The 27773-nt window shown below is 41.2% G+C and overlaps 1 protein-coding gene across 1 annotated transcript in view; it reads right to left on the bottom strand.

The window, feature by feature from the left end:
- Positions 1-27773, bottom strand: part of HOOK2 (hook microtubule tethering protein 2) — a gene marked incomplete in the record, with an annotated part of 1827100 nt that overhangs the window by 102409 nt on the left and 1696918 nt on the right.

Genomic DNA, 27773 nt, shown 5'->3' with positions numbered 1-27773 from the left:
TTATACTCCCCTTCTAGGTCTCCACTAATATACCCTCACTGCTGCAAACCGGGTTCCACTCCCCACCCATAATACTCCCTACTGAAAACTTACTCCTCCCCACATCCTCCTAAGCTAAATAATAGTATATTTAAGTACAATATAAATACAGGTCAGTGTAATCATCCTTCCCAAACGTCAACCCTTTACTACCACAAATCTACCAATGTTGACTTTTTCCCCATCTTTTACCACTATTGGAGGCACACTCAATCAATATTACTACTTCCCTTTCTCTTTGCCCCTGATATTCTAGTGAATGTGCACCCTGACTGTCATATTCACATGCTCTTTTCCATTCAAATACATCTCCCCCAACATTGCTATTTACTCCATACACTTCTTAATATAATTCAATACATTTTGCTTTTTGCCTGTACCTGTAAAGCTATTTACATTTTGTGTTAATATTGACAGAGTAGCTATTATGATTAAAAAGCTATTCCCAAATATTATACTACTTTTAGCTTAAAAGCACAGACTTCTGTTTGGCAGGCTAACCACTCATGTAACTGTTTCTTCTCATCTCTAATTAAACCTAGAATAAAACGTTGAATGAAAATGCTAAAATTAAATGGATTTGCAGACTTTCTATTCTCGTTTAACTTGTAACAAATACAAAAAAAGTATGTGCATTCTCTAAAAAAGAAAGTTTACCCCTCCAAGTAGGAGAGGGGAGAAGATGCCCCATACAGCTGTGGCAACAGGTATTACCTATTCTAAAATGAAGTTTACCTATGGTAAACATATGAGAGCGCCTGTGTTTACACGGATTGCCATCTCTTCTCATGTTATCTCTGTTCCTATTCTGTAACAGTTTGCATGCTTTCAGAAGACATTAACTTTTAACATTAAGAAAAAGGTCATTGGTTACTGTTACTTGTCTGGTCAGGATAAAACTGAAGAACATTTGTAGCTTCAGTTCAAGCAGCTTTATTACACACAAACATCAGGAATGAGGCTTAGCAACCTAAACTTAGATAAACTTATAAACAGACTGGCTACTACACACGTTAACCCTCTGGCTGTTCTCTCAAAATGGCACTGCTGCTTGCAAATGCTCACTATTTATATGCATGTGTCTACATCTAGAAATGCTTCTTAAAGTTACACACACAGGCTCTGTTCTACATCCTCCTCCTTTGAGAAATTTATCGTATACCAAATTACAGTATTCACCAACATGGAATTATACAGAAATAATCTTTTGACATGCAATTATACAGAATTTTTGACATGCAATCATACAAAATTAGACAAAACAATCATGTCCGGGTTGCTGTGTATTTTACACTAGGTCTAGAAATATGATCCGATTGTGTAAATCAAAATTGGATCTAGAAACGGAACTGTCTTCAAGGAATGTTCAACTCTGGGGACAACTGGGACATCATCAGGAATGAGAATGGATACTGAGATGTGTTCTTCGGTATGAACATAGTCAGGGTTGCTCTGAGATTGAGTGTTTGTATCACAGGTATGATGCTGCAATATAGTTTCTGACAAGAAGATGCCTGTGGTTTCTCCTCTCTTCTATACCCTCAGATTCCACCAAGTAGGATCACAGCTTGGCACATATACCTCTCACTTGACCAACTCGATCAAAGACTTTTGCCATTCGCATCCTCTATCCTCCTTTCAACGGATGGGCTTCATCATAGCTGGACTTCTGAAGGAATGTTTCTTAAAGTTTGGCTTTGATTGCTCAGTTTTTAGCATTAGGCACCAACAAACTACAACTGATAGGAAAGGTTACTCTGGTTTGCCTAGATAGAAGTCTGAGCAGGCGAGCCAAGTAGGTTGTCATGGGGTATATATTTCTGAGATTACACAATCTTATTGTCATGGTTTGACCTATCTAGTAATTGCTTTGCACTCTGTACTGCATGTTCAGCAAGGCCATTTGACTGTGGGTACTCCAGACTACTAGCAACATGGATAAAGTCCAACTCTCTTGCAAATTTCTGAAAGAATTGACTGGTAAACCAGGTACCGTTGTCAGAAATAACTATGTGGACTACCATGAACTGAGAAATGACATTTCATCTCAATAACAGCAGCACTGGAAGTTAGGTTAGATACCAAATCAACTTCAAAGCAGTTTGAATAAGAGTCTACCAACACTAAGTAATGCTGACTTGTTCCTCTCAAATATGTCAGTGGCTACTGTTGATCAAGGTAGCTCAGGAATCTGGCTTAGCTGAAGTGGCTTTTTTTTTTTTTTTTTTTTACAAATGCGATTTAGTACTATTGCATACTGAACAAGAAGAAAGCACTTTATCAATGCCCTTTGATAGAGAAGGCCAAAATACTATTCCTCTTAGCCCTTCTTTTGGTAGAATCAGAACCTGGGTGGCCACGATGCAAAATCTGAATGTACTCATGTTGTAAGGAAGTAGGAACAATAACTTTGTGATCTGAAAATGATACCATCTTACATCAGCATCTCATCTCTGTATGGAAAATAAGGTTGTACTTCTGGTGGTACACAGGATTGCTTTGACAGCCATCCAACATTGATGAAGTGGTTGAGCTTTTGCAAAATTGGATCAGTCTTTATATGATCTCTTAGCTCATCAAGTTTCGTGATAGAAAATATGCACTTCCATGACATCAAAATTCTCTGCATCAAGCTATTCTGTGGTATTTATAGGTGATCTGGATAATGTATCAGCCAGATAAAGAAGTTTACCTTTTGCATAGACTATTCTGAAATTATACTTTTGTAATCTGAGCATCATTCTTTGCAGTCTTGCATAGGTTTCTTTAAAATGGGGACGGGAGACTGATGATTAGTTTCATCTTGGATTGCACAGCCAGAAATATACCATGGAACTTCGAACATGCAAACACAATTGCCAAAAGTTCCTTCTCAGCTTGAGCGTACTGCATCTCAGTTTGGGTAAGAGTTCTAGATGCATAGGCAACAGGTCTGCCCTCTTGAAGAATAACTGCACCAAGTCCGAAGCATCACAGGAAAGAACTACTGGTTTGTGAACATCATAATATCTCAATGTAGGTGGACTGGCAATTTGCTGTTTGAGGTTATTAAATGCTCTCTGGTGTTGTTCTAATCATGACCAGGCAACATTTTTGCATGTCAGCTCTCTTAAAGGTTCTGATAACTCACTAAAGACAGAGATAAATTTGCCCAAATAGCTAACCATACCAATAAAACGCTGTAGGGATTGCACATTGTCTGGAGCTGGCATCTCAAGAATGGCTGCTTGTTTAGAAGGGTCTGGTTGTAAGCCTGTATTGGTAAATAAGTGACCTACGTAAGTAACTGCTGGTAGTCTGAATTTATATTTCAGCAGATTACGTTTCAAGTTCATTTCACATGCTCTGTCCAGAACTTTCTTGAGGTTTCTGTCATGCTCTGCTTCACCGTTACCTCCAACCAGTAAATCACCAACTATATGACATGGACAGCCCAAACAATTTGCTCCACTGCATGCTGAAAGAATTCACTGGCAGAATTTATTCCAAAAGGCACCCTCAGGAATCTCTATCTACCAAATAGTGTGCTGAATTTAGTCAGTAGTGAAGATTTGCAGTCAAGCATTACTTACCAAAATGAACTCTCTGCATTTAGGACAGAAAAAACAGTGGTATTTGGCATGAGGGCGGCAACCTCGACTGTATATATAGGATGATGAGGGCTCCTTAATGCCTTTCTCAAGTCTCTTGGGTCAATGCATATTCTGATTTCATCTGAACTTTTCTTATGAGCAGCTACCATGGAAGACACCCATTCAGTTGGGTCTGTGACTGGACAAATCACACCTTGTTACATCAGTTTGTCTAACTGGACCTTGATTTTTGTCCTGCATAGCTACTGGAACTCTCCTCACTGTTCTGACTACTGAACTGACCTCTGGGTCTACTTTCATGGGGTACACAACTGGAAGTTTGCCTAACTTGTTATCGAAAACATTAGCATACTCTGAGAAAATAGCATCACTGAAACTGGAACTGGGACTTGTGCTTACATGATGTACTTCTTTGGTAAAAGAAAACAGTTTCATTCTCAAACGGTCTTTGAGACCTAATAATGACTGCACAGGTCTTCTGACTACATAATATTGCAAGCTGTAACTGTTCCCAGACAAACAGCATGAAAGTACTACTGAGCCTTCGGTTTGAATCTCTTCACCTCCATAAGCAACAAGCTTCGTCCAATTAACCAAATGAAGTTGCTCAACAGCTCTCACTCCAGCAAATGTTTTTGCTGACATCACATTACACTTTGAACCAGTGTCTACTTTGAGCTCAGTGGGTTTACCATTGATCAGGACAGCACAACATACTTCATTCTTTGCCAATAAATCTACTGCATTAACCTTTTCACTGACAAATGATACACCATCTACATAGAAAGTAGGGTTGTGGCTTTCTACATAATCAACTTGCTTTTTTGAGTGACCTTTCTTAACTGAATGAGGCTTGCTTGATTTACAAAACTTTTGGATTTTGAAAGTACTTCCATTTTTTTACACTTGTCGCATTGCTGACCAAATGCTAAGCACTTCTCTCTTTTAGACTCCTGATCGGCACCACAATTCTGACAGTTAACAATTAAGACTTGATTTGGGTTTTGCTGGCTCACCCTTGCACTGCACTGACCATGTCCATTTTGCTAAGCTAGTCTTGGAACTTGCTGGAAAGTTACAGGATTGTCCAGGGGAACCCATAAGGGTTGCAGCTGCCATGTGCTTAGGCCTGCTTCTGCTTGCCACGTGCTGCATGCCATCTACGCTTGCTCTAGAGGCTGCTGAAGCTAAACTCACATCACTCGTAAGCACACCTGTGCACCTTTCTGTGAGCTCATGGATTTGAGTAATCTCTATGGCTTTGCTCAATGTTAAATCACTGTGACAAAGCAGAAACTCTCTCACTACAGCACTATTACACCACACACAAAACAAGCCTGTCCTTTACTAATTCATCTTTCAAATCAACTCCGCACATTTTAGCCTTATTTCTCAGGTCAATGATATAAGCTGCAAAAGTTTCCCCTCGCTTTTGGTGTCTTGCACAAAATAAGTGCCTCTCTAATGTAACATTTGTCTGGGGTTGCACATTTTTCTAAATTTATGCTTCAAGCAATCAGGGTCTTCCCTTGATTCAGCCAGTATAATAATATGGTGGTTCCCCCTTCTCATGCATATACTGCGGGTGCATACACAAATGAAAGCTCTCTTTCAGTGGCCTCTGACCCAGCTAAGTTAAACAAAATGAATGCCCTTGTATGTGCATCTTTGTCAGAAAAGGCTGCTTGTACAAAAATTCATACTCCTGCTCAAATACTCTCCAATTCTCTACAATATTATGATCAAACACAAGTAGACTGGATCTGAGAAATGCCTGTGCCATATCAACACACAATAGTGAAGGTGCTTGGAATTATGTATGAACATACAAAAATGTTTGCCAGAACTTGTAATTATGCCCAATAGCACAACAAACTCAATGAAATAACTGCACTTTGATAAAGAAGTCTTGGTAACACAAGAACACTAAAATCACTGCACTCTGTGAAATTACTCCTTCGTGTAAGAAATACTTTGAAATGAGTGTACGCAAACAAATTGTACACAGCAGAAGCAGCTCAGAGTAAGAAGCACTTTGGAATGAGCGCACTATGCAAATAAACTGCACACAGCACACGAACCTTCCAAAATGGCTGCCCTTTGCAAAATAACTTTGTACAGTGTAAGAAACACTTTGAAATGGTGGCACTCTGCGAATAAATGCACACAGCACAAGAAACTTTTCTGAAATGGCTGTACTTCGACTGCACTCTGCACACAAACTATTTGAAATAATTGCACCATAATAAAGCACACACACTGTAAACACTTTGAACACTCGCACACTTCAAACAACTCTAGCTATGCTTTGAATGGCTTCGGTCTATGTGAAATAGTTTATGCCCCAAACACGGTCTTTACTAAAATACATGCAGTGGCCTTGCTCTTTAAGCGTATTTTGCCCTTTTATTGCACTTGTTATGCCCTTTTAACCTCTTATCATGCTAATTATACTTATCTTGTGCTGGTCTTACTTTAATCATGCTCCTTATGGAAACAAGAGGCAATTCTGAGCACCATATGAATATTTCTGACAGTTTTATCAAATATAGTGATCTCAAACATTTCATTTAATTAATAATGCATTTTGTGCTACTTGTTTGATTAATAGAAATTTCATTTTTAGAGTGGTTTTTAAAGTAAGCTAGCGTTATTACCAAGGGGCCGGTGTTATTGGTAACAGTGGAGTGCAGACCTCAGTGAAGTGACCGCTTCTCTTTTTTGCAGTTGGCCAATATGATTACTTCCCCTCTGACAATGTGCCTGTCTCGTATGGTTAGTGTGTGTAGAACACAGCTTCTCCTCTAACATCAACCTATGAGTACACGCAGTCTTTGAAACAGGACCCATCTGTACCTGGCTCGTTTAAGTGTGTGCGTCTACAGTTTGCAGCTTACCACTGTACAGCCCATCCACTCAAGTGCACAGTACCTGTGTTTTGATACTGGAAATACAGCTATGGACGACGTAGTGGTGCAGCAGTAGCGTTGTCGCCTCACAGCAAGAGGTCCTCCGGTTCGATTCCTCGGCTGGGGTGCCTTCTGTGCTGAGTCTGCATGTTCTCCGTGTTTGTAATGTAGGAGGAAACCTACACGAAGACATGCATCTGGAGCATTTCTCCCTGCGCCTCCGCTGAAAACTGGCTTTGTTCCAAATTGGACTTTCCCGGTTAACAAATGTTAAATAAAATAAAAACATTCTATATTTTTACTATCAGTGCTATGTACCTCTCTTACGGTCTGCAGCATAATGCTACACAGCACTTTCACTCAAGTGCACTGCAGCTCTGTGTGATATTAAACAATTCAAGGACTAACTACCTGTATTACCTGTCCCATGCACAGTTACTGTGTGTAACTGAATACGGATAGTACATCCAGTCAAAGGACAGAAGTCTCTTCCTTTTTATTATAAAGTGACAAAGCTACACTACTGTTTTATACTAACAGAACATGCAGCACAGGCCTTTACCTGGCTCGGTCACTGCTGCTAACCTACATAACTTGTTCAGCGCCATCTAGTGGCCTGATAGGCATTTTAGTGCATTATTTGTTCCTACCGGGGTTTCAATGTACCATAATGTAACTTTTCCTAGCCATTCTCTTAGGTACGATAGGAGTATCGTGAGCCCCCACAAGCTCTGTCCGCTGCTTATAATTGTACATGGTAGTAATCTGCTCCACAGCTCATTGTTTTTCATGCTACCTAATAACCCTACCTCACTCTGGCATCTCTCCATTTTTCTTTTTGTGATCACACAGTGCCTATAAGAAAAGTCCACAACAGGTCCCAAGTTCCAAAAAGCAGCCTCCCATTTTACAACCTATGAGCAAGCGACCACTCCAGCTTCCAGATTTAAACAGACTAAAAGTTTAATATTCAATATAAAATTTGTTAGCACTCCTCCAGGGTTGGCAGTGGGAAAATGTTTTCTAGCAGAAGGCCCATCCACCCCCTATTAACTACCCAAACTAAAATTATAACCATTACTACAGCCCCCCCCCAGCTGCTCACTCTCTATCTGCTCATCTCAATTCAGTACTTATATATTTTTATAGTTCTAGTTGATATACTTGACCCCTAGAACTTCAACAATAGTTATTAAGTCCAGGCAAATTGTTTGCATTCTAGTATATCTCTGTTCCCTCCACTGAAACATAGTCTGATCCTAAGAAGCCTGCAGATGATCTCTGTAGTCACTTACCTGTATGGCTGGTGTGGCCCTGCTCCATTCCCCCTCGCTACCGCTCAGGATCACTTCGCTCCTCTACCCTGCCCCCGTTTCCCACCCAGCCCCCACTACTCAGATATATCCCAACCACACATCACCCGACTCACCTGTTACAACTACACTCAACTAAGCTACCATCCCCCTCCTCTCAACCAACCCACTTCTAAACACACCCTACTACACACACATCTCCTCTCTCCTCCCCATCCATATCCCTGCAACACATACACCTCAGACACTATGCCACTAAACCCTCCACTCCCATCACCATAGCATCTCAACACTTCTGCTCTCCATATCCATGTGTCTACTTATTGTCCATTAGCACCACTTATCACCACCTACTTACCCTGTATCAAATCCCCCACCTTTCCACACACAAAGTAATCCCTCTGTACTTGCAAACATACATATAATCGCCCATCACCCTATCCTCTTTCAACTCACCTCTCCAATTTACTACACCTCACAGCACAATAAACAACCCAACCTCAAATATCACTTCCTTACAGTATTCTACCTTAAAGCCATTGCTAACATAGCAACTCAACTACTACTAGGAGGGGACATCCACCCCAATCCCAGCCCAACAACCATCTCAAATGCCCCAACCCCCCCCACTTAAACACAAACCCACTGACATACTTATACTAAACTACATATTCGTAGTATCATTAATAAAATAGAACAATTACGTTCAGCTACCTCTCTATAAAACCCAGACTTAGTAGTCCTCACAGAAACATGGCTTAAGCCCCATATTAAAGACAACTCCATTTCCCCTCCCCCCGGCTTTAACATATTAAGAGCAGATGGAACACACAGAAGAGGGTGGTGGCATCGCCCTTCTCTATAAATCCAACTTAAAAGTCCAGCTCCTTCAAAAAGAAACCCCAAATTTTGACAATGCTGAAACTCTATTTGCCAAATTCCTAAACCAGTACAAGCAACTCAACCTACTTAGCATACCACCAGGGGAAAACCTTAATACCCTAGAATCTATACTCCACTGGGCTTCACACTCACTCTCCCAAGAAACTACAATCCTAGGCGATGTCAACATCGACTGGAACAGTATAAACTCAACATCCACCAACCATATAAGCCTATATAACTTCACCTAACTCATACACTCACCCACAAGAATTGACAACACCAGCAAGAGAGAATCCACCTTGGATGGATCCTCACCAACCAGCCCAACACCACCCACCAATGTGGAACACTACCCAACTCCCTCAGTGACAACAATCCAACTTTTACCCTTCGGCATAAACGTAAATCCTCCAACCCACCCTCATTACTACAAACTCACTCCCAAAATAACTTACCCTCAGAGCTATCCTCAGAAATCCTAAAATCCTGCAAATGGGCTCCTCTAAAATCCCTCCCCCTTGATAATGTAGTACAATACTTTAACTCCATATTCCTAAAAATTCTAAACCAATTAGCTCCACTCAAAACAGTTAGGCACGCAATAATCCTGCCCCCTGGTTAGAGAAAACCACCAAAAGCTTACTCAAGGATAGGGACAAAGCATGGAAAACCTGGTGACAATACAAAACAATACATTAAGTATCCTGTTTTTTTGTTTATTTTGTTCTTTATTTCTTTATTTATAGCACTTTGTGTAATGTGTATTTTTCTAGCTAGTTTCACTGTGTGTGAGGTATTAACTGGAAATTGTCCACCTTTATTAAGCATCTGTTGGGTTGCTTGTTTCTGATAACTGGTTACAGTAAATTCTTTTTTTCTAGAGGCTCCTTTAGCTGTTTAAAACTTTCATTTAAAGGCTCACTGCTGCTTTTCAGCTGTGAAACATTTCTGCAGTTTGTTTCTCACCCTCCCTCCCTGCTGGTATACTGTTTTTATAGTTGGTGGCTTTGCAGTTGCCCAACCCTAGTGTAAATTTGATCTGGGACCCTCCTCCCAGTCTAGTGTCATTACCTCATTCTACCCAGTACAGGGAGAACATTTGAGAAGGCCAATCAGCTTAGTTTCAGCTACTCCTTTCTCTCTTTCCACAAAAAAAAAAAAAAAATCTGCTTTTACTGTATTTGTGTTTTTTTCCTACTTTATTTTGCTTTTGCGTCATCTTAAAAGTACTCAATTGTATTTATTACTGCTTGGTGTAACTTATTCTAAGCCTTTTAGTTTAAGCACTTGGGCTTTAGACCAGTTTTACATTAGGAAGGTTTGTGGGCTGCACTGTGGTGGCTAGACAGGTAGCTTACATCCTTCTAAGCTGGGAACTGCTGATTGAGGGCTCAGTCAGTGTCTGTTATTCTAAAAGTGCAATAGTTCTGGTTTAAGCACCAGGGCTTCAGGCCAGTTATTTTACATTAAGAAGGTTCATGGTCTGCACTCTTGTGGGAGAAGAGGCTGGACTCTGCCCTTCTGAGCTGGGAATTTCTGGTTAAAGGCTTATAGTGCCTGCATATTTGAACTATTTCTTACTGTAATTGGTACACCTTGTTTGCTGTAGCATAGACTAGATCCAGGCCTGCTGAATCTAGTTTTGTTTGTATGCTTATTTCCCTGAAAAGCTAATTCCACCTAAAATGCGGCTTTTCAGCGCTTCTGTGGATCCCTAGTGATATCTGCATTGCTTACTGTACTTATTTCCTTGTTTCACTTGAAAGAAAGTTACTGTTTGTCATTTTTGCATTTAAGTTACCTGGCACTTGCTCACTAAAGCAATTATATAAGTCAGCACTAAAAAATTAAAAGCACTACACCCTCACAAACTCCCCCTGGAGTACCTTGCTCCCCATTGGCCATTTTTTTCAATTATAAAGAAATCCCCAATACTATTCTAGCATGTCCAAAGGTCAGTTGTCAATCTCCTCTCCAGTCTAGCTGGTGAATCTGGGAATCTTGAGGCAATGTTACAACTGCCTCATGTACACAGACAACCCTCTCCTCCTCCCAACAAATTCCAACACATGTGAGAGATGCAACCATATAGCCAAACTGGAGGCTAAGCTCTCTCAACTCAGTACTGGCATAACCAGTCAGGAGGAGAAGGAAACCACACTCACTACAATTCCAGTCTCACATAGACCTACCACAACAGCAAACCAAACACAAACATAAAACATATTTGGAGGCTCTAAATAAAAATCTGCCTAAGCAGCAGAGACCTCCAAAGCAGACACCCAAGCAACCGCTACCCCAAAACAAAACACGTGCAACACATAGCTCACAAAGCCAGTGTGCCGAACAGTCAGCCCTTAAGGCTAAACAACACACCTGATACACTTGTAATAGGTGACTATCATCAGGCACACTGACGTCCCACTCGCCAGGCTGAACAAGGAGAAGGTCACGGTGAGCTGCCTGTCTGGCGCTAGGATCCGCCACATAACACAAGCACTCAGGTCACGCCAAGGCAAGTACAAATATGACTCAGTCATTGTCCATGCTGGTGTGAATGACCTGAGACGTACCTCCCTGGACTACATGAAAAGAGACATAGAGGAGCTCTCTGAGCATGTAGTCCAGGCCGGTATGACCCTGACCTTGAGTAGCATCTTACCCTTCACCAAGAATGATGCCACAGTATGAAGACAAGATTATCAATTTCAACAATTGGCTTAAGTATTGGTGTCATTCAAAGGGGATCCAATGCCTGTCATCCTGGGATGACATGCTCGACAAGCCACGATGCTTCACTAGGGACGGCTTGCACCTGTCATCCCTGGGCTTTCGGATATTGGTAAAGGCTCTTGCTACCCCCATAGTGCCTTTTTTAGGCAAGGCTCAAAAGACAAACCCACCTCCATAGGTATCACAAGGGATAAGAAACTAAGAGTAATGCTACTCAACACCAGAAGTCTAAACCTCAAGATGCACGCACTCAAAACTCTCCTTAGCATGGAGAACATAGATATTTGTGCAGTAACAGAAACCTGGTTCAAGGCTCTCGAGAGCACCCCAGCACTACCAGGTTATACCTCATACCATGCTTTTCGGCCCCAAAACTTGGACCGAACCACAAAACGAGGGGGAGTATCAATATTCGTCAAAGATACCGACACCTCCAGGTTGGTGGCACAGCACGAAGCATCAGAGACTATCCATGTGCAACTAACAGTAGGTAAAACTGCCTTCCAGTTTATAGCCTGCTACAGACCACCCTCCCAAACCCAGGAACCCAACTCGGCCTTCCTGAGAACACTGGAAAATATGAAGGTCTCTCCAAACACCATTATATTGGGTGACTTCAACTACCCAACCATAGACTGGGAGCATTACTCTAGCTCCAACACCCTAGCCCAAAGGTTCCTAGAATTTATAAACTCAAATGCTATGGAACAATTTGTTACCACTCCCACAAGAGGGGAAAACATACTGGACCTGATCATCACCAACATGGGGACTCTATGCTCCAGACCAGAAGTGTATCCCTCACTGGTAAGATCAGACCATAAACTAATCTCACTGGATATTCACATCCCGACCCCACCCCATGCCCAGAAAACCACAGTGAAAAACTTCTCTAAAGCAAATTTCACACTCCTCAAAACCAAGGTGGAATCCTTCAAAGCCCCCGGGCCTGTGGATAATATGGCCCAGACCACAAAATCCTTTATAAACGCATTCTATGAACACCTTCAGGAATGCATGGATCATGCAATCCCAAATAAAACCAAGACCCAATCCTCCAAAGGCAGATGTCCTGTCTGGTGGACCCCAGCCATAAACAAACTATACAATAGAAGGAGGAAGCTACTACATGAGAGAGCAAAATCCCAAAAAGGGAAGGCATCTCTGATCAGTATTAGCAAAAAACTACGGGCACTCATAAAATCGTCTAAGGCCAGCTTTGAGAGAAAAATTGCACAGGACACTAAGGATAATCACAAGGCTTTCTTTAGTTATGTTAGGAACCTGGGTGGGAATTCTCAGATATGCTCAGAATTAGTCCAAAATGACAAAAAATACACCGAACCCACAAACATTGCCAACATCCTAGCTGACAGGTTCAGCGCAAACTTCTCCCCCCCACCAAAAGGGCTAATATCTATCCCAGAGTGCTGCCCCCCTGACATCTCAGATGCTCAGGTAAGAGCTGCCCTCTCCAAAGCAAGAAACACATCAATGGGACCAGACGGTGTCCCAGGCTGCGTCCTACATGAACTCCAAGAAGAGCTAAACCCAAACCTAAAACTACTGTTCAATCTCAGCCTTACTACAGGATATGTACCCAAAGAGTGGCGTACAGCAACAGTGGTCCCTCTCCACAAAGGTGGTGCCTCAACGGATCCTGGAAACTATCGCCCCATAAGTCTCACTAGCTTGGTCTGCAAAGCTATGGAAAGGATCATCATGGACCTTATAAATAAAAATATTGGGGACCTGCAGACACTGGATCCTACCCAGTTCGGCTTTGTTAAGGGCAGATCCTGCCTCTTGAACCTGGTCGATTTCTTTGAAACAGTCACCAAGGCCATTGACAAGGGAAGGTGGTCCACACAGCCTACCTGGACCTCAAGAAAAGCCTTTGATACAATACCCCACTCGGGCATTATAGATAAGCTCACCAGCTTAAATATAAACCCCTATGTCACTAGATGGGTTGCAAACTGGCTCAAGGACAGAACCCACATGGTTAGAATAGCTGGAGCCATGTCAGACTCTAAACCAGTTACAAGTGGCATCCCACAAGGCTCAGTCCTGGGACCTCTCTTGTTCAGTATATATTTCTCGGAGGTACAGGCCAACATGGAAGGACTGTGGCTGACCAAGTTCACAGAGGACTGCAAACTGGGCGCCATAATAGACTCTCCAGCCGACACAAGCATCCTCCAAAAGGGCCTCATAGAAACAGACAACTGGTGCCAGAGCCATGGCCTCAAGCTAAACGCCAAAAAGTGTATAGTCATCCCCTTTGGCAAAAACAAAGTGCCCACAAATTACCACACAGGTGGTAATCCATTAAGTACAGAAGTAATTAGGGACCTAGGGACCCAAGTTGATAGCAATCTCTCATTTGACAACCACGTGGCCAAAGTGGTTAGAAAAACATTTTATATAGCTCACCTAATCATGGAGGGATTCACATCTAGATCAGGGGAGGTCATCATGCCTCTACTCATCCCTCATCAGGCCCATAATTGAGTACAATGCCCCTTTTGGGATGTACCTTACCAGACACCTGCAGCAACTGGAAAGACCCCAAAAGTACCTCACCAAGAGGATCAAGGGGCTCAAACAGATGCCGTATGCTGCCCGGTTAAGGAAACTCCAGCTCTACTCAGTGGCATACCGCCTGCTCAGAGGCGATTTTTGCCTGACGTATAAAGCCATGTCCAACCCGGAATTAATGGACATGCTGCACCTCAGAAAATCCAAATCCCATCCAGCTACGCGCTCGAGGGACTTGAACCTCAGCACTGAAATAAATAGGACATGCTGGAGGGACAGATTCATAACCCAGAGGCTCCCTTCACTCTGGAATAAAATCCCAGTCCAGGTTAGGCAGAGTCCCTCATTGACCCTCTTTCAAGAGGAATCTTGATGAGTGGATGGGAGATCGTAGGTTTACCCCGGGTATCACTTCTGTCTCACTGTTAGACAGAGGCACAGTATACTAACCCTGAAAAAGGGCATAGCAAAATTAATTTAATATGGGTGGCGAAAGCCATACACACACTGGCTAGGCTTATAAATGCCCTAGGGCAGATAGCCTAGTATGAACCTATGAAGCTAAAACACCCAAAACTATACAAATCTTTTCTGAGCTTAGAAACAAAGCAAAAAAGCAGGTCAAGATGGACAAACAAAACCACTATATTACCTTACAAAGGAAACACAGTAACAACCCACAGAAGTTCTGGGCTGCAGTGAACATCCTTCAACCCGGAAAAGCCACACCACCAAACACTGAAGTTCAACATAGCCACAAACTTCAATAAAGTACAGTTGAGTACACTTACCATAAATGTAGATGTTAGTGTATTCACTGTTGCAGTCATTACATTTGGGTTATCTTGAAGGCAGGTTGCCCTCAGTCGGCCTGAATTCCAAAGTCTTGGGTTCTGCGTTGGTTGCTGTTGCCTCTTCCCTGACGTCAGGTCGTCAGGGGTATAAAAGATGTAGCAAACACCATTTTATTTAGTTTTTCTTGCCCCAGATGTCAGGTGCCCCCAAAAAAGGTAGGCTAAAAATATGTAAATAAAACATACATGCACCAAAATAAGCTTTACCTTCATCTATAAGCAGATACACCACCTAGGTTGCATAGATTAGAGAAGTAAAGATAAGTTCCAGTAAAAATAAGGGGGATGGCAGGTGGGAAACATGGACTGCAACAGTGAATACACTCGAACATCTACATTTATGGTAAGTGTACACAACAACAGTGAATACACTCGAACATCTACATTTATGGTAAGTGTACACAACTGTACTATGTTCTTCGTGTTTCACTGTTTCAGTCATTACATTTGGGTTGAGTCCCAAAGCTATGGTTGGGGGGGGCTGGAGCTAAACTGCATTAGGAGCGGCTGTGAGTAAAGAGGCAGATTGTAATGTTTTGTAAAGGTACGCACTGAACTCCAAGTAGCAGCCTCCAAAATGTCCTTGGTTGGTACTCCCCTGAGAAAGGCTGCAGAAGTGGCTGCAGCTCTGGTTGAATGTGGCCTAATGCCCTTAGGCACTGATGTGCCATGCTGAGAGTAGCAGAAACGAATGCACTGACCTATCCACTTTGAAATAGTCTGCTTAGAGATAGCCTTTCCTTGTGATGCTGTGGCATATGCCACTAGTAATTGCTCTGTCTTTCTGAAAACTTTAGTTTTGTCCAAATAGAATCTAAGTTGTCTGTGTACATCCAAAGAATGCAGAATTTTCTCCCCCTTGTTCTATGGATTTGGATAAAAGGTTGGGCAAATGAACTGTTTGGTTAAGAGCTACACTGGATACCACCTTAGGTATAAATGTAGGGTTGGTTCTCAGAGACCCCCTGTCTGGATAGAAAATGATAAAGGGTTCCACAGCCATGAGAGCCTGTAGCTCTAAAACTCGTCTTGCAGAAGTTATTGCTAGGAACAGAGCTGTTTTCCAAGATAAGAACTTCATGTTCGCAGTAGCAGCTGGCTCACAAGGTGGTAAGGTGAGTTTTTCCAAGACATAACTGAGGTCCTATGCAGGTATTGGCGTTCTCCTTGGAGGCCTTACGTTTTTGGCTCCTCTGAGGTACTGCCTTAATAAAGGATGAGAAAAGAGTGGTGGCTCTGTATTGTAATGAGTCAAAATGGCAAAGGCATGGATTTTAATTGATGAAAAAGATAGGCCTTTGTCCAGCATCTCAGTTAAATACTGCAAAATCTGAGGAATATTTGGGACAGCTGTATCAGTTCCTTGAGCTTGGTTCCAAGCGCAAAATCTCTTCCATTTCCCAGCATAAGATTTTCTGGTACTAGGACTTCTGGCTTCTAAAATGACATTCATCACAACTTTACGGAGAGGTGTGGTTTGTATGGTTACATTATCCCCATGCTGCCAGGTTTAGGGTCCTGAGTTGGCTGTGCAGAATCTGATTGTTTTGCTGGGACAGTAGATGAGGTATTTGAGGTAAGGTCCAGGCTGGGCATTGGAACAAGTTCCTTAAGATCGGATAGCAGTACTGGCATGGCCAGTATGGGGCAATCAATCATTTCTGGTTTCTCCTGCCTGACATTTAGGAGTACCTTGGGGAGGAGAGAAAGCAGAGGAAAGGCATATACTGATAGGTTTATCCAGGTGAAAGATAAGGTGTCCACTTTCCAAGCTTGTCTGTGATAAGCCCTTGTGCAGAATCTTTTTAGTTGATTGTTTTGAGGAGAGGCAAATAGATCTATGTCTGGGCATCCCCATTTCATTGTTATGTTGAAGACTTGTGGATCCAGGTGTCACTCGTGGGGATCCATGAGGTTTCTGCTTAGTTCGTCTGCCAGAATATTTTCCTTTCCTGGCAGGAATTCTGCCTGCAGATGAACTTGGTAAGTCAAAGCTGTATCCCACAAAGTCATGGCTAATCTGCAAAGGGAGTAAGAATGTGCGCCCCCCTGCTTGTTTATGTACCACATGACAGTGGTGTTGCCTGTCTTTATCAGTAGTTGTCCCAGATGAAGTAGGTCCTTGAAGGCTGTCAGGGCATTTTGAACAGCTAGCATCTCTTTGATTGATATGTAGATGCTTTTGGTTTGTGGACCAGGTGCCCTGAATGCCTCTTCCTGCCATGTGTGTCCCCCAGGCATAATCTGATGCATCTGTCGTTAGGCTCTGCCTGGCTGGGGGTAGTGAGAATGACTGTCCCTTGTTTTGGTGACAAGCCTTGGCCCACCATCGAAATTCCTGTTGCAGGCAGGGAATTAGAGTATTCATTGTTTCCAGGCTGTGGCAATGTTGTGTCCAGACACTTTTTAAGTACCACTGAATTTTCCTCATATGCAGTCTTGCATATGGAATTAGTAAGATGCAAGATGCCATGAAGCCCAAAGCCTGCAGAAATTTTCTTGCAGATAACTGGGCCTTTGTTATCATTTCCTTGAAACAGGTAGTCAGTTGCCTTTGTCTTGAGTGAGATAAGCCATCTGGGCAGTTGTATTTAAGCTTGCACCCAGGAATATTATTCTCTTGAGAGGGTACTAGTCTTGATTTCTTTTTGTTGACTGTGTACCCTAGGGCCTGTTAAGAGTTTTATCACAAAAGTCAGATGCTGTAGTAGAATGTCCTTGTTCTCTGCTTGTATGAGGCAGTCATCCAAGTAAGGATATATTTGTATTCCTCTTTGTCTGCAGTAAGCAATTACTGGTGCCAGGCACTTGTGAAGACCCTGGGCGCAGTAGAGAAGCCAAAGGGCAGTGCAGAGAATTGGTAATGCTTTGAGCTAGCCTTGAACCTGAGGTATCTTCTGCACGATTGTCTGATTGGGACATGCAGGTATGCCTCTTAGGTCTAAATTCATGAGCCAAGCCTTGCTGCCCAGCATGGGCAGAAGCTGCTGTAAGGTCAGCATCTTGAATTTTGGTATATTCAGGAAAGTGTTTAGAATAGATAGGTCCAGAATTGGTCTCCATGCTTTGTCCTTTCTGGGTACTAAGAAGAGTCTTGAGTGAAATCCTTGTCCCTGCTCCTGCTGAGGCACTTGAATAGCCCTCATGTCCATGAGAGCTGCGACTTGTTCTTGAGCCTCTGCCCATTGATTTTTTGGCAGGTCTGGCCAACCGTTTGCCCTTGGCAGAGTATGGAAATGAAACTTTTAGCCTTGTGACACTGTCTAGAACCCATTTGTCCTGGGTTATAATGTGCCAATTTTGAGAACAAAGTGCTAGTTTTCCCCCTAAGGGTGCTGCCAGAAGCTAAGTGCTTGGCGCAGGCAGGGGGAAGTCATTGTGACTGTTTCCTGTATGATTGTGATTTGTCCTTTCCACCTTTGGAGGTAGAAGCACTCCACTGCTTAGACCTGTAGAGGATCCTTGCGGCTGTGATCTGCCTCTAGGGCGTCTGGATCTGCCCCTTTGAGGTCTGTCTGAGACTGGAAAGGACCAATTCTTTGTAGGCCAGTGTCTGCTAAATCTAGGTGGCTGTACCTGTAAGAAATCCTTGACCGCTTGCATAGATTTAGCTTTGTCCTCTATTTTCTTTAACACCTCTAACTGCCTTAACACCAAACAAGGTATTGTATGTTGTAAAGGAGCATCTAATAATTTTGCTATAACATGGTCAGGCAAATTTTGTTCCTTTAACCAAGCATGCCTCCTAATGACAGAACCCATAACAACGGCCCTGCAGGAGGCCTCCAGAGAATCAAACCCACATTGCAAAGTATGCTTTCCAACTTGTTCAGCTGCATGCAATAAATCCTGCATTTCTTTGTTTTCTGCACATTCAGAATTTGCCATCATTTTCTGTTTAAGCAGTGTCATGATATATTGCTGATATTCGAGCATATGAAACTGGCAATTTAAAGCCCTTATAGCCAAAGTCGTAGATGTGTAAACCTTTTTTCCCCATCTATCCAGAGCCCTGGAATCCCGGTCAGAGGGGGAAGGATTTTTTGCAGTAGAAGCCTCGACCCCCTTTGGACCCTGAGAAATAGTTTCTGGGTCTGCAGAAGGGTTTTTGAAAAGAAATTTATGAGAGTCAGGGACCCTGTAGTATCTGTCGGCTTAACGGGAGCTGGAGGTAGAGTGTCAGGGGTCAGACTAGACTCAGAGAACACATCTACAATATCCAACACAGGTGGGACAGCTAGAGACCTGTGTTGAGGTAGTAAAAGGAAATCTGAGCCTTTTCTTAGATTCTGAAAAGTCTTGGCTCTCCCAGTGAAAGTGCCCCCTTCATGGTATGCAAGGTTTCCCCAAAAGAGTAGTCCCCAGGAGGAGAAGCTGAAGGAATTGATTCTTCAGCACCTGAATCCTCATAGGGGGGAAAAGAACATTCTTGATCAGAAGAGGAATCAGAAGAAATGGAAACCTAATCTGAAGATTCATAGTCTGTCTCTTGCCTAGGCCTCTTAGGAGGGGGATGGAAACCCCTGATCAAGGTAATTAAGTCTTCGGCCATTTTGAGTATCTGTTTTTTGGGCATGGAGGCCTGTCCTTGTGACTGGAGGAACTTGTTTCTTTGCCTTTAAAGGTGTCTTAGTCTTTGAAGTAGGTTTAATATATAATTGTTTAGGTCTGAATACACCTTCAGAAGCCAATGCCTGCCCAGCGGCTCCGGACCCATCTGTGGGAATAGTCTCCGAGGCTCCAATACCTTGAGTTTCCAGTGGCCTAACCGATTCCATGTGGGGATCAGTAGAGGCTTACGACTCTAAAGTAGCGGGCGTCAGGGGCTGCGAAAGCACCTCACTGAGAACCGGCGACTTGCTTAGGAGAAGCTTCATTGTCGGTTTTGGACCTCAGGTGCCTGTCCTTTTCTTTGCGTTTTTTGTGAACTCCTGTAGTCGAATGGCTATCCAACGTCATTGTATAATTAAATCTTCACCCAAAATAGCTTAACGCAAAATCGTACCGATGCTTAATACTGCGTTGGTTAAATCTAGCACAAAACCGACAACTAGCAATGTCGTGGTCAGGGCCTAGGCAAGGAATGCAGTAAGAATGAAAGTCCTTATGAGGTATTTGCTTCCTACAAGATATACAATTAACTTTTTCTGACATCGGTCTGGAGCAAGAAAAAATTTTCCCCAAAGGGGTACTTAGCTTTTAATGAAGACTTCGGATCTGAAACTCGAACACGAAAATCTCAGGAGCCAGCCAACTGGCACTTGTGAACTGCTTCTGCTTCGGGCACTGTGCGGCAAGAAAGACTAAATAAAATGGCATCTGCTGCATCTTTTATACACCTGACGTCAGGGAAGAGGCGACAGCAACCGATGCAGTACCCAAGACTTTGGAATTCAGGCTGATTGAGGGCAACCTGCCAGCAGGATAACCCAAATGTAATGACTGCAACAGTGAAACACGAAGAACATCTACTTTACCTATTCCATAGTGAAATTCGTGAATATTACATCACCTACAACCCAACCACAAACCCTAAATTGCCAAACCAACTCAAGCCAGTACAAACATCTACCATTCAAAAACTCTTACCAAAACTCAAACCAACCACTGCCGAAAACTTACCAGCTGAATACCGCCAAATCGCATCCAAGGCCATTGCTTATTCCATCTCCCTACTCATTAACACATCTATTTCTGAATGTACCGTTCCTTCCTTGTGGAAAATATGATATCACCCACCTCCATAAGGGTGGCCCCTCAACTGACCTCTCCAACTACCATCCCTTTGCAATCCTATCAGCCCTAAGATTCTTGAAAAGTGTATCCACCAACTCCTTACCCATTTACTAACCTACAACCTATCTTAACTTCTCCAGTACCATTAACTTAGACCGGAAGCAAGGGAAACTGGCCTCTGCCACCTTCCTAGACTTATCCAGGGCATTCAACACAGTTTCCCCACAATAAACTCCTTACCTGCCTCTCCGAACTCAACCTCAGCAACCCCAGTCTGCACTGGTTCAATAGATACCTAAGCAACCACTCACAATCTGTCGAATGATGTTCCCTATCCCCCCACTCCCCGTTCACATGTGGCATCCCCCCCTCAAGGCTCAATCCTAGGTCCCCTTCTCTTTAACATACTTACAATCTCCACTTAGCAACCACTAAAGCCGATATTGTTCAGTATGCAGATGATACAACCCTAATCTGCTCAGCATCCAATATCCATCTTCTACAAACTAAATCCTTCACTGAAATAGAAAACTGGCTAAACAATAACCAACTGATAGTAAACCCTAAAAACACACAGTTAATGCTATTCCATCCAACCAAGCATAATGACCCCACCCTTCTCCATTCTTGTGGCCAATAACACCCTCATCACTCCCAGTAACTGAGGCCAAATTCCTAGGCATCACAATTGATCAGCAACTTAAATACAACAAACACATATTCCAAACCATCTCTAAAGTACACAAGAAGCTAGGATGCGTCTATCGTAGCAAACAGTTCCTAAACCCAGAGTCTAGAGCTACCATAGAACTCATCTCCTATCATTACTTTATGCCTCTCTAGTTCTAATCAACATTAATAAAACCAACCTGATAAAACTCTCTATATGCTACAATAATATAGCTAGGTTTGCAGCCAATGCTAGATCACACTCGCATCACTGCCAATCCCTACTTAAACTACACTGGTTAGAATTTCCAAATTTACTACGCTACCACCAACTCATCATAGCTCATCAAATTCTTTACCAGCCTAACAGAACCCCTGCCCTAGCGGGCATGTTAAATTTTCACAACTCCAACAGGACACTACGATCCAGTAACAAATCCCTGATCAAAGTCAATCCATGCAAGAACAGCTCTGGAGAAGCCCTAGTCTCCTACAAGGTCGCAAAATCTTGGAACACCCTCCCTTCCCAGCCTCAGGCTACAAAAATCGCACAACCATATTTAAAGACCTCCTTAAATCATACCTTTATGCTAACCCTCTTTGCAACTGCAAAGACCCCCACCTGAATCCTCACCCCACTGTAGGCAGCTCACCCCCAAAGCCTCTGATGCTCACTTTACAATGTCACCTATGTGCAGTGAATACTCTAAATATATAAATATGTACCTATTTCTGATGCTAACACTACACGGTCACCTATATGCATTGTACAATTTTTTTGTAAATATTATAAATATGTACTTATTCTTGAATACCTTACATACACCTACTGTACTAGTACTGTATGGTATGTGATCTCCTGATTGTACTATTTAGACTGTTAATCAATTAACTATTTTCTGCCTTATATGTTAGCAGTCAAGCTTATGTAAGCCATCTCCTTATCTGCAATCAACTGTCACTCTGTAATAAACTTCTTGGAGCTTTTCTCCCCAGGACTCCGCTGAAAATGGACACCTTCTGTCCAGTCGGATTTATCCTGGTAAAATAAATGTTAAATAAATAAATGCGTTTTTGTGCCTTACGAATGCTCCATTTCATTTTCTTTGCAAAATAAATCATTTGTGCAAGTTTTAGTTACCTTAAGTTCGTTTCTGGCCCTTTTTGATCGTTTCAGCACTGTTATCACCCAACCTGCTCAATATATTTTCACAGTCAATTCTGCAGCTCTTGTCTTGAAGAAGTTGCACTCTCAATCCTAATTTTGACACCATGTCGCTCATCTTATCAGGATAAAACAGACTGACATTTGTGGGTTTGGTTCAAGCAGCTTTATTACACACAAACACATCAGGAATGAGGCTTAGTAACAAACTTAGATAAACAAACAGACTGACTACTATAGTCAAACATGTTAACACACTGGCTGTTCTCTCAAAATGGTACTGCTGCCTGCACACGTTCACTATTTATATGTACGTACCTACATCTGGAAATACTTCTTAAAGTTACACACACATGCTCTGTTCTACAGTTACCTTTAAATAAATAAACTAATCAATTTAATGTAACATTGTACAAAGTACCACGGCTGCTTTGAGGGGGAAGGGAGCTAACCTATACAACATATTCACTTCACATAGTTTCAACTTTCATTTACTTTTCACTGCACTGTTTGCCAATGTATCTATTAATTACATTGTGCCTTGTACATTTCACTCAGAACACAATGTTTAGATTTCTCTTGATCAGCTGCTTGTATTTGCACACTGTTCATCTCCAAGTAAAAGCAGCTAGTAATGAAAAAAGCAGCTATTAAGTTTGTAAATACAAGAATGAACCTTTGTAGATTTTACTCAGAACACACTGTTCAGACCTCTCATTATTGATTACTGTCACCTGCAGACTTGTCGCCAAAAGAAAGCATATGCTAATAGGAAAAAAAAAAGATATTACTTTGCAAATGCAAGGGACTATGTCTATTTTCCATACCTTACATGATTGTCATTTTCCAAGCCCGTTTAAAAAAAAAAGTTGATAGCTTAAACTATAGGCATTAGTTTAGACAGCCACATCTATAACAAACAGAAAACAGAGGTAACCCAGAAAGGTTGAGTCAGGTGTGGTATCCCTCCTGTGACCCAGAGGGTGACAGGATTAACAAGAATGACAGTGCAAAGGATTAGTCCAGATACAATCAAATTAGCTAGCAGATCCAGGAGACTTTCTCCAATACCATCCCTATGGGAGGACTAAAGACGCCTTGTTGAAGTTTCATGTAGTTTATTCAGTTAAGTACATAGATGAGTGTTCTTGTTCTGACTCTCTCCCCCTCTGATATCCTTTCCTGTGGAAGGAATAAATGCTGCTCCTTGTTTTTTTTTTTTTTCTAGCTTTCCATACAGTGTTACTGTGTAAGGTAGGGAAACATTAAAACCAAGAAAACTTTATTCACTTTAACATACACAGCAGTCTCATGAATAAGACTTCCCCGCTTCACATTTAAAATACTGCATACTATACATATTTGCTTTACAATAAAGCATGGAATTTGCATTTTTTTTTCACAAAGAACAAACTGTTAACATTTGCTTCTTCAGTCCCTGTGGTGTCTCCTAAGCATTAATGACAAAACTGGGATTTGGACTTTTCAATTCAATCACCAGTTTAACACTGTCATCAAAATTCTGATCCTTCTCAGTTACTTCTTGCAAAGTCACATTTCACATGACTAATCCTGTATCTAATGTGTTTGATACTTTAGAGGTCACTCATTTATTCACTAATTTCAAAGTCCAGGATCCACCTGATTCTTCTAGTCAGCTCCAGGGCTTTCTCTTTTTCAGCCACTCAAGCATTTACCTTTGGAACAATGGAAATGTTTCACTGGTAGAGACTCACTGTGTGTGCTTTGCTACTACCCGAAGAATGGGAAGCAGAGCCAACTGTTACTTACTGGCCCACTCTGTTGGTTAAATTTTAATCTTTCAATCTGTTCTGCATTCAAAAATGTATTTGATCCTCCAGGAAAAATATACTGAAGGCAGTGGTATAATGCAACTTGGATCTCACACCTGCCTCTCTAATTTACCGGATTGCTTTTATAAACTTGCTTCTACCTTGTGTACAGTCTACAATGTCTCTAATTTTTAATACTTATCCCTTCTGCCACAATTTTATGAGAAGCATCTCTTTCTGCTGGTATGAATGCATCTTTATTAATCTACATCTCAACTGCTTTTTCATCGCCAGATATGGAGCAGACACAGTGTCTCCTTTCAATTGAGAGATTCTGCTGTGAAACCAATCCAGTTGCTTATTTGTACGTTCATAAAATTAATGCAGACTTTTCCATCCAGTTTCTCTCGTAAAGCAAAAAAATCTTGGGTTTCTCTGCATGTTCTGTCTTTTACCTCTAACTTTTGAGACTCCTCTTCTTGAGAAGCCTTCTATTCAGCCAGTCTTTTCTACAGTTCAGTCTCATGATTTTTTTCCAGTTTTACCATTTCATCTGAACAGTTAAATAAGGCTTCTCTACTTTTGTCCACCTTTTATCCGACATTTCTTCAGTGTTTCCATCTGAGCACATCTGACTTATCTGATTTATTTTTTCATCTAAATTACTGGAAGTTATTTAATGTATCAGAGCTGAAACTTGAACATTTTGCTGAGGAGCTGCTACTCTCCGACAGTTTTTTCTTCTTTCCGTTTCTGGTCAATTTTCTTTCACTTTTGCCAAGTTTCTTCTTTGCTTGGACTGCAGCGATGTAATTATTAGCCATTAATTAAAATGTACCCAAATTTATAACTTTTGTTGACTTTCTTTCATGCCTTTTCAGTTTTCACATTGGGAGAACTATAAATCAACCTGTTGATAAAACTGTGCAAGCCCATCCTGGAAGCCATATGAAAAATATTTGTTGAAATGTTTTGACAGAATTGGGCTGGAGTTATTGGCAGAATGAACACTTACTGAAATGAAGTATGGAAAAAAACTACAACAGCAAAATGAGTAACAATTTTATAAATTCATATCAAATAGTTTATCAGAGTTTAAGTATTCTGACAAAGTGCAAGAGAATAAAAATTCCAGATATTTAACGGGTGAGAACATACTGAGAATAGACAGCATAGTCTTTGGCTAGCAGAGTAGTTTCTAAACCAATCAGAAATGAGAATTCTAGTATTTCCACCAAATGATGCATAGATGTAATTTTTTTATTTTTTATTTTTTTTTTTAGAAAACAGAGATCTACCCCCTCGATGACTGCAATGTTCTGCAAAAATTGTAAGCAAGGAATAGAACAGTGCTCAAGCTGCAAAATTGTTTCCGGACCAATCATCAGGCTTCAAGACCAGCAATCTCCCAAAGGAGAGAGAGAGAAGAGCTGGTTCTGTCTGGGGAAAATGGAATAGGTGGGACATGGTCCAATAAGAGAAAGGAGATGCAAGCAGCAGCCCACTTCAGCAAATTCACGATACACATTTTAACAGAGACAGGGTTCTAACCTCAACAGATGTTTTATATAAAGGACTCTCTTTTGTGCCAGAAAAGTCTTCAGATTTGGTTCCCACCCTGAAAGAACTCAAGATGTCCACATGTAATTTAAATTATATTATTCACAATATGAGCATTCTGAATGTGATCATTAACGTTGGTACAAATAAGTAGCTTTTATCATCTTCAGCCCACAACTGCAGCTTTTGAGAGACTTTATGAAAAAAGCATTACCTCACTATTAAGCGTACCTATAAAAGGTGCTGCTTTAATGTTTCCTATCAAGAGAAAACAGGACTACTAAGCAACACATATAGGCACATATGAAACTAGCTAAAATGCTACTAATCAACACGAGATGCATCAGAATAATGTGAGCTGACAATGGTGCGGATTAGTAATTATACAGCATTACACGGACTATGGACTGACAATTACAAGTATATACTGTTAGATGAGATGCTTACTATGAATGTTTGCAATTATTTTTACGTTTCATTTCCCAGAAGTAGGATTTTTTTTTTTGGTATACCAATGACAGAAAAATTTAGTGAATTTCCTTTCAGACCAAGTGTCTTACCAGTGAGAGTTAAAACAAAACAATTAGCGCTTAATGTTACATTGGTTTTACAGACTACATACAAAATTGCCACGAGTCTAGAGTTTAACACATTTGTTAAAAAAATGAAATGTATACAACTTTTTAGATTGTTTGCTAGCAACAGTAGATATTGTTTTATTCACATGCATTACACAACTTATAGATGACCATTGCAAACAAAGTTGATTCTCTGAATACTATGAATCAAGTTATTTGTTCATTGCTGTGAATCAAGTTATTTGTTCATTGCTGGGGGCCATTCAGGAAACAAGTTTAGTTTACTCTAATGATTACTACCAAAACTTTAAAGGTATTACTATGGAAGCTTCTATGACACCAATGTAGTTTTTTTTTTTATAAAATTAAAAAAAAAAAAGTCAGCTGCATAAAATCTTCAGGTTGTCTGCTAGGAATCGTAACCATATTTACTTTCATTTGCCAGTCTTGTACTGATGAACAGGGAAGATGCTTGGTTGCACAGAAATTAAGATCTCAGCTTGTCAAACTTTACTGTAAGTTTACAGATTACAAATATTTACATGGGACAATACAGTTATGTCATTTAATACATATGTTGAATTATTAAATTGTACTGATTTTTTTAAATCAGTGGGCTGAAAAGGATAATACTTAGATGCAACATGAATTTGACACTGACAAATATGTTACTTCAAGCATAGGAAGTTAACTTTTGAGAATACATAACTTCATATAAAACATTTTCACCTTCTTTATGCAAAGGAAAACGCAGTAAGTGGGCAATTATGTTCGACTAATACACTTTTGATGAAATTTGGGTCAAAGAATGATAAAAATGTAGAGGTAAAGACAAATTTCTTCAAGATACTGTTGATGAAATTGCAAGTCACAGACAGTATTTACCTACTTCAAGTGCATAACTCATTGAAAGTGTATTTGTTAATACTGCTAAGCTTCATTTTATATTATACTAATTTTGTTTACGTCACAAATATCATAGCTAATAATGGGAGAGAATTAGCAGAATACTTCTGAGACCAGTGGGTGAATCTCCTGGTTTTATCAGCAAAATTAGAGGGAATCTGAAATCTAATTTTGACAGAACTGAAAGTGATAGGTGCAAGAATTCTAAGAAACGTAATGGAACTTGTGTTTTTGTCCAGACTGTCAATTTATGAGTGAACAGTCTGAGTGGATTTACCCCCATTTTAGGTGGACACACAGAAGACAGAACATTCAACTGGTGGCTCCTCTGGGGTGGTCTGTGTGTCAAGACAGTGGCTGTGATTGCTTCTATGTAGGTAAGAATACAAGGAAGCTGTTGCAACATACTTATGAACATCTGCATGCCAAGAGGATAAAATGGCACACTTCATGAACACAGCTGTGTGTGTGAAAAGAGATGGGGTAACTAACAGTTCCC

The sequence above is a fragment of the Protopterus annectens genome, chromosome 9.part0, assembly GCF_019279795.1.
Source record: "Protopterus annectens isolate FY-2018-M chromosome 9.part0, PAN1.0, whole genome shotgun sequence".
In the NCBI taxonomy this organism is placed as follows: Eukaryota; Metazoa; Chordata; order Ceratodontiformes; family Protopteridae; genus Protopterus; species Protopterus annectens.
This window is presented reverse-complemented; position numbering and strand designations above follow the sequence as displayed.